The sequence below is a fragment of the Aphidius gifuensis genome, linkage group LG3, assembly GCF_014905175.1.
Source record: "Aphidius gifuensis isolate YNYX2018 linkage group LG3, ASM1490517v1, whole genome shotgun sequence".
NCBI classification, from domain to species: domain Eukaryota; kingdom Metazoa; phylum Arthropoda; class Insecta; order Hymenoptera; family Braconidae; genus Aphidius; species Aphidius gifuensis.
Window position 1 is genome coordinate 15,061,864 of NC_057790.1, and position 17,018 is coordinate 15,078,881.

The 17,018-nt window shown below is 29.5% G+C and overlaps 1 pseudogene; it reads left to right on the top strand.

The window, feature by feature from the left end:
• Nucleotides 1-6,223: 6,223 nt before the first annotated feature.
• On the top strand, nucleotides 6,224-11,616 carry LOC122850936 (annotated as a pseudogene).
• The last annotated feature ends 5,402 nt before the right edge of the window (nucleotides 11,617-17,018 follow it).

Sequence of the window (17,018 nt, forward strand, 5' to 3'; positions counted from 1 at the left end):
AAAAACCACCCCTTTTCCCCCAAAAATAATTACGGTCCGCGAGAAAATAGAAATAGCAATTTTATTACGCGCATACGATAGTTTATTTAATTTATAATATGACGAAAAAAAAATTTTCAAAATCGATGCATTTTTGAATGGTGGGGCTATTTGTTAAGATTCTTTTTTTATTAACAATTGCTTTTGTTGTTATTCCGAGTCGGCGACGCGAGAATTGAGAGAATTCGAATTGATAAGTTTATGTCACTAATACTTTCACGGTGCGTGTAAATACAACAGCTGTGAGTGTGTGTGTGCGTCAAGTCGGGTACAGTCGAGAAGCGTCGGATAGCTCTCGCACGCTCTAATATGAAACAAAGCGCGTTAATCAAAAAATATAAAACTTCAAAAATTAATTACTCGAAAACGGATGGTTAAAAAAAAAAAACTTATTTGACTTACCCCCCCTAAAAAATTATTCTCTAAAACTTTTACTGGTAACTTTTTTTTCTAATTCTAACAGGAATCGCGAAATTGATTATTTTAATTTATAATAACCCTTCGGGATAGAATTTTTAAATATTTTCGTCAAAATCGGGTAAAATTTTTTAAAATGCCCATTTAAAACAGAACTTGCCTGGATCACTCGGTAGAAAGATAAACGAAGAAGGAGTAAGGCAAGGTAAAAGAAAGATAGGGGCTGTAGCCAATATGAAAGCACCCCAAGACGTAAAAGGCATTCAACAATTTTTGGGTCTTGCGGGGTACTTTGGAAAATTCGTAATGAATTACTTTGCTGTTATAGAACCCCTATCGAGACTTATCTGACGGGAGACCCCTTGGTGTTGGGGGCTGGAAAAACAGCAAGCTTCTGTAAAGTTCAAAGAGATACTCACCGCCAGACCGATACCGGCTATCTACAACGCAGAGTTGGAAACATACTGACGCGAGTTCCATTGGCTTGAGAGCAATACTTATCCGAAGAGACGACCAAGGTCGAGAAAAAGTGGCCGCTTATTATAGTAAGCAGACGACCAAGGAACAAAAACTTTAACACTCATACGAACTTGAAACTATGGCAGCCGTGTTCACTGCAAGGCATTTTCGCTTGTACTTATTGTCAGGACCATTTAAAAAACTTACTGATTGCAACGCCTTAAAATGAACGTTTTCCAAAAAAGACTTACTACCAAGAGTGGGACGGTGGTGGATGGAAATTCAAGAATATAATTTTGAGATTGAATACAGAGCGGGCATAAAAATGCAACATGTTGACGCCTTAAGTAGAAATCCCTTTGAGAATGTTGAGATTGATCGCATTGAAATTAATAACGTTGACTTGACTGAAGGTGATTGGCTCAAAGCTGCTCAAATTGAAGATGACAGACTGCGTATAATATACGAAATGTTAAAATCAGAAAAATGCAGCAGGGATAACAAAAATTACTTTGAAAAGTACAAGATTAAAAATGGAAAGTTATACAAGATAACAGACAAAGGGAAATATTTGGGGGTTGTGCCGAAGCAGGCGAGGATGCAGATCTGTCGCTTGCATCACGATGATAATGGACATTGCTAGTCAGGCGCAGTATTCGAGTTAGGCGAGGGTTGTCGAAAGTTGACGAGGCCGCAGGGGGTCTGAGAGAAAGCGAGTTAAGGCCCAATCAAAAGCAGTCGAGTTTTTAGACGAAAAGCGACGTAGTCAAAGCCGTTGGGATTAATATTTGATCATTTGTTATCAAAGTTATCGGTCAATCTAATACGTTGTATTTAATTAATATTGTATTATAATTGATATTGACGTACACACATTCAGTGTACGGGTTTTTTCAGCTAACTATCGAGTTAAAAACAATCAATTAATTACAAAAAAATAGTTGAAATGATGACGAACTTCCAAATATTATTCACTAATTTATTAATGATTCTGTAACTGATACCAATACAATCTTATGTTGTGTATATATATACAAACGCATAATATAAGTATATCGGAAAATAAATAAGTACGTATGGGTTTCAGTGAAAAAAATGAAGATAAAATAAAAATAAGGTGTATTGTTATGCAGGCAAACATTTTAACATGCATTCAAGATGACAAATAAATATCAACTATCGAGGATATATGTATATTAAGAATAGAAAAAATTTATAATTTACCAATACTCTATAAAATTATATGAAAATATTCAGCAAGTTTAACAAGAAACAATATACAAAAATTTATACTATTTGAATTAGACGAGATTCTAAATGATAACTGATTCATCATACTTCCTGTCAAACAATCAAAAGAGCTGATCAAGCTAAAATGTATATAAGCATATATAGGGTGCGCATGTTACGTTGTTGATAATCAAGAATTCATTTTTGTTTTTTGTGAAATGTTTCATGGCTGTTTGTAAATAATTGAGTTTCTATTCGATTTTTTTTTAATTAGGCTTATTTTTTAAATGAAATAATTATCTATGTTGACAATTTAATTCAATTTTTTTTGCCTGGGCTTTTTTTGAATAATGAATGTCAAAGTTGACAACTTTTATACACGAGAATAGGGCAAAACAAGTTTTTTTTCCTTAAACAGCATATAGTAGATTCGATCTCTACTCCAATACTTTTTTTTTTTCTATCAAATTGTAGATAAGAAAAAAACGAATATAATTTTAAAAAATGAGTTATGTTTGCCTTAAATTTTAAAAGTTATTCAAGTTTTCAAAAAAAAATTTAATTTGCTTTCTCGTGGTGAGTGATGCACACAGATGTGACACACACAAGCATATAATGTAGCAGTGTACTAGGGAACGTTCCAAAAATCACCCGGAAGCCCGGAAGTTCAAGATTGCGATCATAGAAAAATTTTGATATTTTGTTGTGGTAGACATGATTTTTGAAGTGAAACTTCTTTTCGCATTCGAAAACAAAATGTGTGTCGGCCCAGTGACGCTCGGGTGTACGACTGCTCGGACTGTACGGCCGCGCGAGCTGTACAGACGCTCTAGCGTTCAACCAAGCATTTGCCAGTATAGTTTATTAGAGTGAGTAGGGGAATATAAGTAAGTGAGAGAAGAGATGTGTTCGGAATAAATGTGTGTGAATGTGCGGTTGCCCATTCATTTGCTCAGTTGATCGATATAATATTAATAATAATAATCGTCAGAATAATCATAATATTATTATTATAAACATTATTATTAACATTGTCAATATCATTGATATTATTATTATGAATATTATTGTTATTGATCGATAATCTTATTGAAATTATTGATATTATCATTATTAACATATATTAATAATATTGATATCAATAATAATAGTAATAATAAGAATAATAATAATCATAATATTATTATTTTTAACATTATTATTAACATTATCAATATTATTGATAATATTATTAATATATATTAATAGTATGAATCATAATAATAATAATTTCAATAATATCAATGGTATCAATTTTATTAATTTAACATTGATATTAATAATAATAACAATATTATAAATAATGATCATAATATTATTGTTATTATTATTATTAATATATTCATAGTATAGATACCAATAATAACAATAATTTTCATGATATTATCAATAATAATAGAAATAATAGTAGTTTTAAGAATATTATAATTTTATAATATTGTCAATATTTTTATTAATATTATTATGATTATTAATATTATTATTATCATTAATAATTGATTGATTTTTAATATTATTGAAATTATTTAGTCGAATTCAAAGGTTAGTTAACAGATCAGTGAGAAAAAAAATGGCACAATCAATAAGAAAATTGGAAGATACAAAAGATTTAGATGCTTAATTAAAAAAAAAAGTAAAATTACAAAAAAAAAAAAACAAAACGAAATTTCGCTTGATTTTTTATTTTTTCCACTAAACCATCGGAAAACCTCTTTGGTTATATTTTTTTTTCTCACTCATTCACCTCTAAGGGCTGGTTTTTTCGTCCACAATTACAGTTACGTCAGCAATAAAAAAATTTAATTAACCAAGAAATAACTACGTATCCATTGATATTTTCAATACTGAAGCTATACATATGAAGGAAGCATTTATAGGTGATCGATAGATCTAAAATTACTTTTACAGTACCTCAGTTTGAGATTAATTGAAATCAATTCATTGGTTTTTAAAAGAAATGTTTGTTTTATATAAAATACGGTTGATATACGCCCCATGTATGGTACCTGAAAGATCAAGTTTATTTAGTATGAAATCAAAATAGATCAAAGGTAATCCACGGTTTAGGTACAGCGCATGAAAAACAGATTTGGTATTAAATTGATTTTATATTCTCATTGACTATCAATTAAGAATAATAATTTTTATGTGTACCTATCGAGTGATACAAAGATAGCGTGTGATAGTGTAAATAAGTGGATTACTAGCTTTTAACTGGTTCAGAAAAAAAATTTAAGACAGAATTTACGTTATCGCGAAATAAATTTTTATCGACTGTGTGATAAATCATAATGAAGCTATTATGATTTGTATTATAAATACTAAAAATAACTGGAGTTAGTTCATAACAGTATTATCGTACTTTAACAAGAACTGTTCAAATATGAACACTACCCTGTAAAGGAATCTTTTCCTCATATCTATATAAATATATAGATAGCATTACTAACACGCCTAAAATTCTGCGTATGAAATCGAGTGAAGTCAAAAATTAACTTTGGAGTTTCGAAAAATTCCGTGTACAACGTATAATATCGGGATGGTTTTGTTAATAGTCATGTTGATGGTAATTTATTTATCATTTTATTGATGTTGTTTGTAAATCGAATAATTGGACAAATTTTAGTGATGAAGTTTCAATTATTAGAAAGTATCCAAGTATACTCCACATAACAAATGAAAAAGCTAATGCTTTTTGGAATAACACGTTTAAAAAAATATCATTTTCATCGATTATAACACTAGAGTTTGATTGAGCAAATAAACAACTGTATCTTGATAATAATATCTCAATTTCGACTTTGATAATTAATTCGACAGTAAAAGATTTTGGATAAGCAAGTCATCTTTTGCAGGATTGCGTGACCTTGAAGTTCTGAAAATTGAAACTAAACCAATTCATTCAAATTCGTCCGTATTTTATCATCTTGAATCATTGACATCTTTTGAGATTCCATTGATTAATTCCCATGAGAACTTATGTGAATCATTCTCAAATCTTGTCAACTTAAAAAATCTGTTGCTTGTCAATTATGATACAGTTGATACTTGTGATGGGATCTGTAGTTCTGTCAATTTTGGATTGAGAATTCTTCAATACGAAAAGATTGATGCTATCTTTGGTGCTAATGTATACAGCACAGTACTGAAGGATGGTGTCATAAAGAGACCAGAGGGTCAATCAATTGCTCAGAGTAAAGAGCTTGATTGCTGTATAGCCAAGAATTATCATCAAGGAGTTTCCTGTCAGAGAGAGAAAGAGTTGTACAATCATGTCAAGAGATTTTGGCTGCAAGATGAGCAGTTTGACATGACAGAGTCATCAAGTTTTTCAAGAGTGATATTTATACAAATACATTGACACAGGCAACCTGGCATCACGTACCAGGTGAAGATAATCCAGCTGATATAGTATCACGTGGTACATCGTCCTCACAATTATATACAGACCTTTTGTGGTGGCAATGTCCAGCTTGGACTTTAAAAATCAAAATGAGTAGCCTGTGTTAAACAATCAAGAGACATAGTTGAATAAGAGATAAGAGACATAACTAACGTTGAAGAGAAACCTTTGGTTTGCAATGTCACGTCAACCATAAGTGAGAGTTTTTTAGATAATTATTCATCACTGAAAAAGGCTGTAACTGCGGCAGCATGGTTGAGGAGATTTTACCAGAGTTTTTCAGCAAGATATATTGTGGATGAATCATGCTGGATGACATTGACGTAAAATTACATTGCTGGGATTGGTAATCAATAATCAACGAGTATACTTCCATGAGGTGATTAAACAATTATCAAAGGGTGAAGCACTATCGAGGTCAAGTCCTTCGATAAAATTAACACCATCCCTTGACAAGAGTCGCAAGAGTGCATTAAGAGTCGGAGGAAAACTGAGTAGATCCCTCATGACAAGTGATCCAAAAAGTCAGCTGTACACATTAAGAGAGTCCTTGGTGATCACAAGCTCACGTATGAACATTTTAGTACGTTCTTAACACAAGTTGAGTGTTTACTCAACTGGAGATCTTTGCGCCCAATGACTGATGATCCTGAGGATCTTCAGGCATTAACACCTGGTCATTTCTTGGTTGGTGAACCACTTAATGCAGTATCTGAGCTATCTGTTTTGGATGTACCTGACGATCGTCTCAACAAGTGGCGATTGTTAAGGCAGTTTATGGAGTTTTTTTGGGACAGATGGTCCAAAGAGTATTTACAAAAATATTTGGTCAGGTCTAAGTGGTTACATACATCTCCATGCATTCGAGTGGGTACAATGGCATTGGTCATTGATGAGAGAGACTACCGCCAGGTAAATGGGCCTTCGCACGAGTCACTCAGGTGTTTCATGGAGCCAATGGATTGGTCAGAGCAGTCACTGTTAAGACACAAACTGCTGAGTATCAGAGGCCAGTACCTAATTTGTGTGTGTTACCAATTGAGGTCACACATACACGAGTTGACAATTACATTGTCAAGGGGGGAGTATGTTAACGCGAGAGACCGCTACGTTGAAATAGCAGCATCTGCTGGCCAGCTTCATTTTTGACGTCACACCAACGCTTGTATACACCCCGCGCAGACGAGACTTTGCTTGCTGGATTCGAGTAGTCTCGGATGGATCCGAGAATATTTGGCTACTTCTCCTACTGGATCGCTTACTGGATTGTGAGACGAACAACACTTCTTACATCGATAGACTCAGCGTCTATATATAAATTCACTGTATTAATACTTGGTGCATACATCACCAAATAGTTTATGAGGTTAACTTTAAGAGTTTGCAAAAGGTATGTCACCTTGGAGTTTATTTCATATATTACTTAGATTTACAAAAAACAGTTATCATTCTTGTTGGATGGATCACCTTGTGTTATTATCCTTTATATTATTCCTTTCGTTGCGAGAAAGACGAAAATTTCAAAATTGAACATTAAATGTCTTTAAAATCAACGTCAGAAAAAATTCAAATTTCTTTATCGTATTCTTCTTGCCAAGCTCTACAATTTGATAGTAATTCAAAAATTTTTTAGTGAAAAACAAATTCACTAAAAAATAAAATGCACAGTATTTTGACTAATAATATCATCCTCGCGTATAAAAGTTGTCAACTTTGACATTCATTATCTCAAAAAACCGACGTCAGAAAAAATTAGAAAAAATTGAGAGTATAGATATTTGTTCCATTTGACAAATGAGCGAAAAAAAAAAATTGAGTGACGATTTAATTATTTATAAGCAACCTTAATTTTATTAGTAATTTTTCTTTTTTCCAAAATTTATAGTATACTTTACTATATAATATACATATGATAAATTATTATCTACCCAATATTAGAGCAGCAAGAAAAGATTATCGTTTTTGCAAAATTTCAGAATCAATATGTCACATTTTTTAATACTATTAAAATTGTTGGAAACCATTTTGTTGATACATTTGTCAGAAAATACATACAACATTCGTTATTCGACATTCGTTATACAAATGGTCATCAATTATGTAATCAAATTTACGAATTTCCAAAAATAAAATAATTCAATAATGGTTCCTTGTAGGAAAACAGAAAATAAAATAAATGATATCTCGATTAATTTTTTGTTTTTCTCTATTTGAGAATATAAACATAACAAAATTGTGATTCTTAAAATTTAATTTTTAATGCTTTTACCCTCCAAGCTCGTTTTTTAAACCAAAAAACGCCCGAAAAAAAATCATCAACTGATCCGGTAGGGGTCACACCGATGACCACGTGATTTGAACTAGAATGCCCCGTATACATGTGAACACATAATGTAAGTATATCCAAAAATGAGCTAGACGACATAAAATGACCTGAAGTCATAAAATAAATTGAAATTAATGATGACATCAAAAGATGGTATGATAAACAAATAATGTTGAATATGCGTAGAGAACTAATCGCATTATATAAAAATAATTTGTTGCTTGCTTGGATATCAGTGTTTTTTGACTTGGTAACAAAAATATTGACGTTCAAATATTTATTCACTGATATTTTGCTTTTTATATACAGGAGCCTTATTGGCGCGCTACGCGCGCCTGTATCCTTAATTTTCTAATCTATATTTATTATAATTTATAGGTATTATAATCGGATTTTACGAATAGTTTTTTCTTCAATGATTATATAGTTGTTTTTTATTTTACACAAAAATAAACAAAAAAAATTATTCATATAACCTTTCTAATTATGAAGATGAATCAATTATCAATTATATTATTTGAATAATTTTTGTGTATGTCGAGGACAGTTGTATTTTCTGAGATTTTCCTCTGCCCTCAGCTGATCTATTTTGTATTAATTTTCAGAAATCGATTACAGGATAGCTTGTAATAATTAATCAAGAGGCACGGTAGTGCCTCGAGTCAAGTATGAGAAAGAAAAGTATGTGTGTGATGAGAATATGTGTGAGATGAGATTAACTACTACTACCGTGCCTTATTATACATCAAATATTTTGTCCCCTTCCGTCGCGAATCTATTAGAAATTTAATTAAAATATGATAGACTTGAATGAGGCTGCTGAGGTTTAGTAATGATCCCATAAATCGATGTCGAGCTTTTTTTTTTAAAAAAAATCAGATTTTTCCGTTGCAGTAATATATATCTAAAGCATAATTGATATTTACGGTCTTTTTGTTTTTCTCAAATCGACTACATTTTGTTCGTTCAGTTGGTATGGTATAAAACTTTACAAGGGTGATGCCATATTGGCTGCACTGCAGAATTTTATTAATAAAATTTTATTATTTTACATAACCTCCAGAATACGTCGTTGAACTGTCACGTTAAACGTCAAAAAAAAAAAATATATATACCTATAGGTATATATAATAAAAACAATATATATTTACTAAATAAATTAATATAATAATAATAATAATAATTTATAATAAATACATCATGTAGTAATGATAATTTATTGGGTGGTCTTGATCTTAGTATAACAAGTCTTGGTGGTAATGTTGAGCAAAAAGAAAAAGACTTGTTGCTGAATTTCGTAATCGTTCAGTAAATCCGCAAGATTGGGAAGTATTTTACAAGTATGTTGTGTTATGTTATGTTATTTATTGCTATTATTATTTGTATTATTTTAATTTAATTATTTATATTATTTATATTATATATTTGTGTATTTAGAAAAGAAGAAATAACAAGTGAACATGAATTTTCAAATGATATTATAAGTTGGGCATCTTGGGCAATAAATACAATGGTTAAAACACAATAACATCACCAGAAACAAATTACATTCATTTTAAAACACTTCAAGAAATTGCTGATTTAATATATTAAATTTATCTGTTAATGATAAAGATTTAATTCTTTCAGTTGCACAAATAACTAAAAAATGTTGTGATAAATATATATAATAATAAAAATATAACTGAAGAAAATATTAGAATGGCATTATTGTAGTTGTCAAATGTCATCAAGGTATAACAACAACAACAACATCAACTACAACAACTTGCTGGTTTAGAGAATACTTTGGACTTAATCAAGAATTACATAAAAAGCTTAATTATATTCAAGATGATTTACCAGTTAATATGACTACAGATAAAAATCTTTTTGCAATTACTGGATCATAAATTAATTTTGTAAATATCATTAATCATTTGGATTAATTTATTAAACTTTACATTGGTATTGGTGAAATATATTTTTCAATTAAATTTTGTTTAATGCAGATATTTCAATTACAAGTATTGCCACCGTCAAACAATATTACATTACTATCTGGACAAGTAACACAAGTACTAAAAGTATAACAAATTTATCATATTTAATCTATCTACATGAGTCCACAAACAACAAATGATTAAGAAAAAGATTTAATTATACAAAATAGAATACGTCAATTAAAATGGGTAACATGTCATAAGCTGAGAAAAAAAAAGGTGACAGAAGAGTATTTACATTACCAGAAATAACTCTCTCTGAAATAACATAAACAAGTATTAGTGATCTTTTAGTAACACATCCATATTTTATTTCAACTATCCAACAAATTTAGCTAATTTTTTGGTATCATTTTTGGACAATAAACGTCCATCAGTTCGTGAAAAAGTATTTAATTGTGTAAAAAATATATTTAAAGATAATAAACGTGGTAAATTATCATTTGTTATTATTCGTAAATTAAACCAATATATTAAATTACGTGGTCACTTGGTTCATACTGAACTTGTTGAAGTGTTATTGTCATTGAGAATAAAAGATATTGATCTTGATAAAAAACGTGATGATGAAATGACACAAAAAAAATTAATGAGCCATCAACAACGTATACTTTCATTGAGTAAACGTGAAAAAATTAAAAATTAGAAGCTGTTGAAAAAGAGCTTGAAAAGTTGAAGAACAAAAATATTAACTGAAATAACAAGTATTGTATTTACAATATATTTTAGAATGTTAAAACAAGCACCAAATAGTCAAGTTTTACCTATAATGTTTAGAGGGTCTAGCTAAATTTGCACATTGTATTAATCTTAAATTTTATCAAGATTTAGCTAATATCATAAATACACTGATGGAAGAAAAAATTTAGGTTTACGTGAACAATTACATTGTATACAAACTGTATTTACAATATCGTCTGGACAAGGACCAGCATTAAATATTGTTTCATACAGATTTTATGTACATTTGTATAAAAATTCATTATTATCAATTAATGCTGGGAAAAATTAACAAAATTGTCATATTATCATTGAAATATTAATTCAAGTGTTGATTAATCGTAGAAAAAAAATAGCACAAAATCGTTTAATAGCATTTATCAAGAGAGATACACCAATGTCATTGCAATTACAACATCATGGATCATTGAGGCTACTTGGTATTATTAAAATAATAATGCTAACAAAATCAATTGAGGGACTTTTTGATACTGATGCTAATTCTGCTGATGGTTTTTATCAACCAGAACTTGATGAACCAGAATGTTGTGATGCATATTGTACATCATTATAGGAACTTGTTGCATTACAAAGACATTATCATTCTGTTGTACAAAAAATACCACGTAATATTGCAGCTGGTATACCAATAACTGGTGTTGCTAGTTTACCACCAGAACATTCCAAATTGAAACCCAAAGATTTGTATGGACAATTTTATGTAACTGGGTATTTAATCCATCAATCGAATCTACATGAGTCCACAGACAACAGATGATCAATTATTAATTGTTGTAATAATATATTTAAATTATTACAATTATCAGTTCGTGGACCAGCATCAGCTGATGAATTTTTACCAGCTTCAATATTCATTGTGCTAAAAGTCAATTATTGAAATGACAAATGGTAATCAAGATAATAACATTAAAGATGATAAACAACAACAAATTGAATCACAACAACAATTACCAAATACGAAAGAAATGTATTTGTGTTGAAGAGAATATGTGTGATGATGAGAGTTAACTACTACCGTGCCTTATTATACATCAAATATTTTGTCCCCTTTCGTCTCTAATCTTTTAGAAATTTAATTAAAATATGATAGAGTTGAATGAGGATGCTGAGGTTTAGTTATGATCCCATAGATCGATGTCGAGCTTTTTGAAAAAAAAAAAAATCAGATTTTTTCGTTGCGGTAATATATATTTAAAGCATAATTGATATTTACGGTCTTTGCGTTTTTATCAGTTTTTATCAAATCGACCAGATTTCTTTCGTTCAGTTGGTATAAAACTTTACAATTATTTTTCTTCTCTCTCCTAGACGTCTCTTTTTTTTAGTGTTTATATTTTGGCTGCACTGCCAATATTAATTCAAGTGGACATTTAGCTTTCTGAAATTTTCTTTTTCAAAATGACTTTTGCTACTTATATTTATACTTCTTTAATAATTCATTTTCATATGTGCATCTATTTTTTTATGTTTTTTCTTCTTTTAAATAATACTAAAATGGCTACGTGCAATAGAACTCATATTTTCATGATTTTTTTTTTAACCTCATAAAATATACTAATTAAAATTTCAAAAATTTATATATTCGAATAAATAAATAATTCTTATAAATATTAATTAAACAAAAAATGAATTGTATGAAAATAAACTTTAAATTATTTATTCATTCATTCATTACGTTTTTTATAAAAACAGGAGCTTTTACACAAAATATTCGGTTTTTGTTTATTGTCAAAAAAAGAAATTCATATTAAATTACAACATTTGTACCTGGTAGTAATACTGAATTTTAATAATTAATTTTCAACAGATATGTACAGTATGAAGTTGATGGAATATACATATGGAATTACCATATGGTACAATGTCTGATGATGAAATGCAACAGTTGGGTACCCCTGGTGGAAATATTTCTTCGAATTTTCCACGAATCTCTACGAATTTTTACGACATTGACCCATTCGAGAGTTTCGGAGTTATCTCTCAATTTTTCTTTGAGTTTTTTGGCCTTCGGAGAAACTTCTCCAATTGCTCGGGAACTTCTCTAAAAATCAACCATGTGTTAACATAGTTCCAAAATTTTCTTTGAATGTTTCTCCGAGTTTTTTTGAGCTTCAGAGAAGATGGACTATTAGTAGAAATAATTTATAGATTTTCTTTGAACATTTTTCGGAATTTATTTAGTTCTTCAAAGAAGCTTCTTCGATTGTTTGCGAACTTTAGAAGAACTATTCAGAAATTTGTAAAAAGTTCGTTGAAATTCGTAGAAGTATTTCTACTATGAATTATTCGGCAAGAAACCTCAAAATATTTCTCGAAGCTCAGACAAATAATTAAGAGTACGGAGAAAACTTTCGAAGATTTTTTAAAATTTTTTCTCCGCATGGGTCAATTTCGTAAAAATTCATTAAAATTCGCAGACAGCTCTTAGAAAATTCGTAGAAATATTTCTACCAGGGATACCAGCATTACAAGAGAAAGGTTTATTATTTCTTTGGGTAATTGGACGTGCTACGGAATTTGGTCGTGAATGTTGACAGCTATGGGGTTATGATAGAGTTGATGATATAATATCCCTGGTGAAAAAAAATCTGGCAAATTCTGACAGAACCTTAAGGATTCTCGCAGATTTACACCGGTTTTCGGAACAACTGCCAGATTCTGCCAGATTATTTTTACCAGGGATAGGTTAAAACAAATCAATTACAAAGAATAATAAGCACTGGGGCGCTATTCTTGGTCCCGTATTGCGGGAGTTATTGCGAGTCTCGCAAAAACAATTCGCCGATAAGAAATATTATTCGCGATAGAAAAACATGAAGGCGCTTTTTGTTGCTTTCATGTAAATTTTACCTTATTTTTGCATTTGCATACCACAATGGCAGCTTCACATGAAAGCAACAACAAGCGCCTTCATGTTTTTCTATCTTAAGATAAAAAATATTTTTTGTATGGGGTAGTCTAAAATAGACAAGCTTTAAACACCTTGTTTATTTTGATGATCAAGACGTATGATATGTTGTTATTTTTTATTGTAAACGATCAAAAGACACTACAAAAAGATATGATATCAAACAAAAAACAAAAATAAATTTTTGTACAAAAAGGAGAGTCAAATATTCGAAATTGTTATTATTTTTTTTTAAACATACAAAAAAAGAGAATATCAAAAAAGTCAAGTACAAAAGTACTAATTTTTTTAAAAATCATTGACCCATATGAATGGTCTTAACTTTTGACAAAATTTTATACTTGACCCCGCCCGGTTCTTCCCAAATAAAATTTCGAGTCTTTCACACAATGTAGACTCATCAATAAGAAGTGAAAAGTAGAAGCACTTCATCTGTATCAAATTGATTAATACGAATAAGAAACATAATACGTATGTAATACTGAACTGTCATACTTAGCCAACCACTCGTGAAAATATTTCGCCGCGATTACTTTGTATTTCTCCATGATTAGTCTGAATTTCTCTAAAATTAAACCATACTGAGAAATGTGTGAAAAAATTTTTTCAAATTTTTCTGAAATCGTTGGTGAGTGGCAAAAAAATGACGTCAGTAAAATAGTTCAAAAAGTAAAATGTAGGGGCGCTTTTAATGTATAATGCATAGAGTGGGTATAAGCTTCTCTCCCTTCTAATAATGCATATTGCATGGTATATGAAACTAAAGATTGCTAAAGATGCACATATGTATGATTGTATGAGTAGATATCCGTCGGCAATTGCCGAGTTCGTTCCCGCTTCCCCGAAATGCCCGGATTAATTTTGGGGGGCGGGGCACGTTCATCCGAGTTCGTTCCCAAAAAAAAATCCGAGTTCGTTCCAATCGTTTCCCCTACCGTGTCCCCTCCACTTTGCCAGTTCGCTTTTTATCGGAGACTGAATTCAACCGAGTCTAGCCGGTGCAGCACGATTCGTAATTCCACCAACCATCGATCAAGCATGCCCGAATCTAACCGAGTCTACCCGGTGTAGCACGACTTTTTAGTATTATTAAGATATTATTGATTAATATCAAATATTTATACTTCATTAATTGACTTATTAATTAAAATACCAATTTAATAATTAGTTTATTAATTAATTAATTAATTTTAATTGAGATTACTATTTAATATAAAGTTTGACTTTTATATATTGACATATATATCGAATTTATTTTCTATACGGTTATTTATTTTATAAGCAAAAAGTTACTAATTATGACTTATATTTGAAGAAAATAAATAAAAATAATGAATAATTGATAAAAAAAAATATTATATTTATAACATACAATATGCATAGATGTATTTTGTATCAAAATATCGTATTTATTTTATTATATTATTATTTATTTTTGTTATTTTATCATTTATTATTGAATTTCTTATACTATATTATATATTGACCTTTATATTTACTCTATTTTACTCTACTACATATTTTAAAGAATATAAATGTACATATTAAATAATGAAAAATATTATATTTATGTATATCATATCAAAATATATAATATTTATAATATTAGATTATTATTTTTTATTTTATTTCATCTATTATTATTTATTTTTAAGCACTCAAAATAAATTATTTTATATTGACATTTATATTTTACTTTGACTTATATTTGAAAAAATATATTATATATATATATATACAATATACATTATATGTATATAAAACACATTTTTAAACATGCCTGCAATTTGCCGCCAATCCTAAGCCTGGAAAAAATGTGGAGGGAAATGTTAAGGGAGGGGGTATCTAAAACTAAAATAGGGGAAATCGCGATGGGAACGAACTCGGCTGCAATAGTACCGCCCCCGGGAACGAACTCGGATTTTTTTTTGGCCTTAATCCGGCTTGGGAACGAACTCGGTACCAGCCTATCCGTCGTCAATATTATAAACAATTATAAAAGTGTGTAGGCTTGAAACTTTATTTGGGAAGAACCGGGCGGGGTCAAGTATAAAATTTTGTCAAAAGTTAAGACCATTCATATGGGTCAATGATTTTTTAAAAAATTGGTACTTTTGTACTTGACTTTTTTGATATTTTCTTTTTTTGTATGTTTAAAAAAAAAAATAATAACAATTTCGAATATTTGACTCTCCTTTTTGTACAAAAATTTATTTTTGTTTTTTGTTTGATAAAATAAACTCAAAAAGAAAAGCTATAAACCAAAGTGAATTATTATCAATTTTCTTCTGTCTACAGCTGATCTATTTTATTTTAATGTTTTCGAATCAATTACCGACTAGATTATAAAAAATTAAACTAAAAAAGAAAAAGTGCAATTCGAGATTTATTCTTATTGATTTTTTTTTAGCTGCAGCCGATATATTTTGTTTGCATAAAAAAATCAATTAATTTTTACAAAATTTTTATATAATAAAATTCGATTTATTCTACTGACATTTAATCCTTCGAATAATCACTCTTTGTTAAAAAGTTATAAATTTACTTTTTTATTGTCGATTTTACGATCATTCTGTGTATCGAAAATACCTTAGCGCAGTTGTTTGACAGATGTGAGATTTTCTCTAATTCTTGACAAATAATGTTTTAAAAAATATGTTATAATAGTACTAAAGAGAAACTTGAGTTTATGGTTTTATTTGTTACGTGATTTTTACTCAAAAAATCTATGCATGAGTTGACCATGTGTGGGAATATTCGAGTTTGTAAAAAGCTATTAAAAAGTACATAAATTAAATCGTTGTTTAAAATATTCTAGAAAAAATATAAACCAAAATTGTTAGTCATATGTTATTTGAACTTGTATGATCTCGTGATCTAGCCATAAAAAACAGAGTAATGTTTAAAACTTATCAACTTATTGTATTTTGTTTAAAAAATAAAAAGAATAAAAATCTGGTCAGTCTGGGACCGACAGACATGTGGTTCGACCCGGAACAAGAATAATAAAATATGTATGTATATTATTTGTAATGGATTAAATTCTGCTACGTGTCAGTTATAGTATCTCAGTTTTTTTGACTGATACGAATCTGATCTTGCGTACATATAAACGCATAATATATATACCGAAAAATGTATATGTACGTTGAAATTTTAGAAAAAAAATGAAAAAAAAAAATAAAAATGAGGCATATTGTTATGCTGTGCAAACATTCTAAGATGTACACAAGATGACAAATAAAAAGCAATTATTGAGAACATGGAGAATACAAAAATTTTGTAATGTGTCAACAGTTTATAAAATTATTTGAATTTAATGATACGGTTAATTAAAATCGATTCAATTATTCGAAAGAATGTGCTTTATTTTTAAGGCAAATAACAGTCAATGGCCAATGGTTGGACCATGAAAAAGAAAAAAACGATCTACTTCAGAGAAAATATTAAACTATACATATATTAAATAGGATC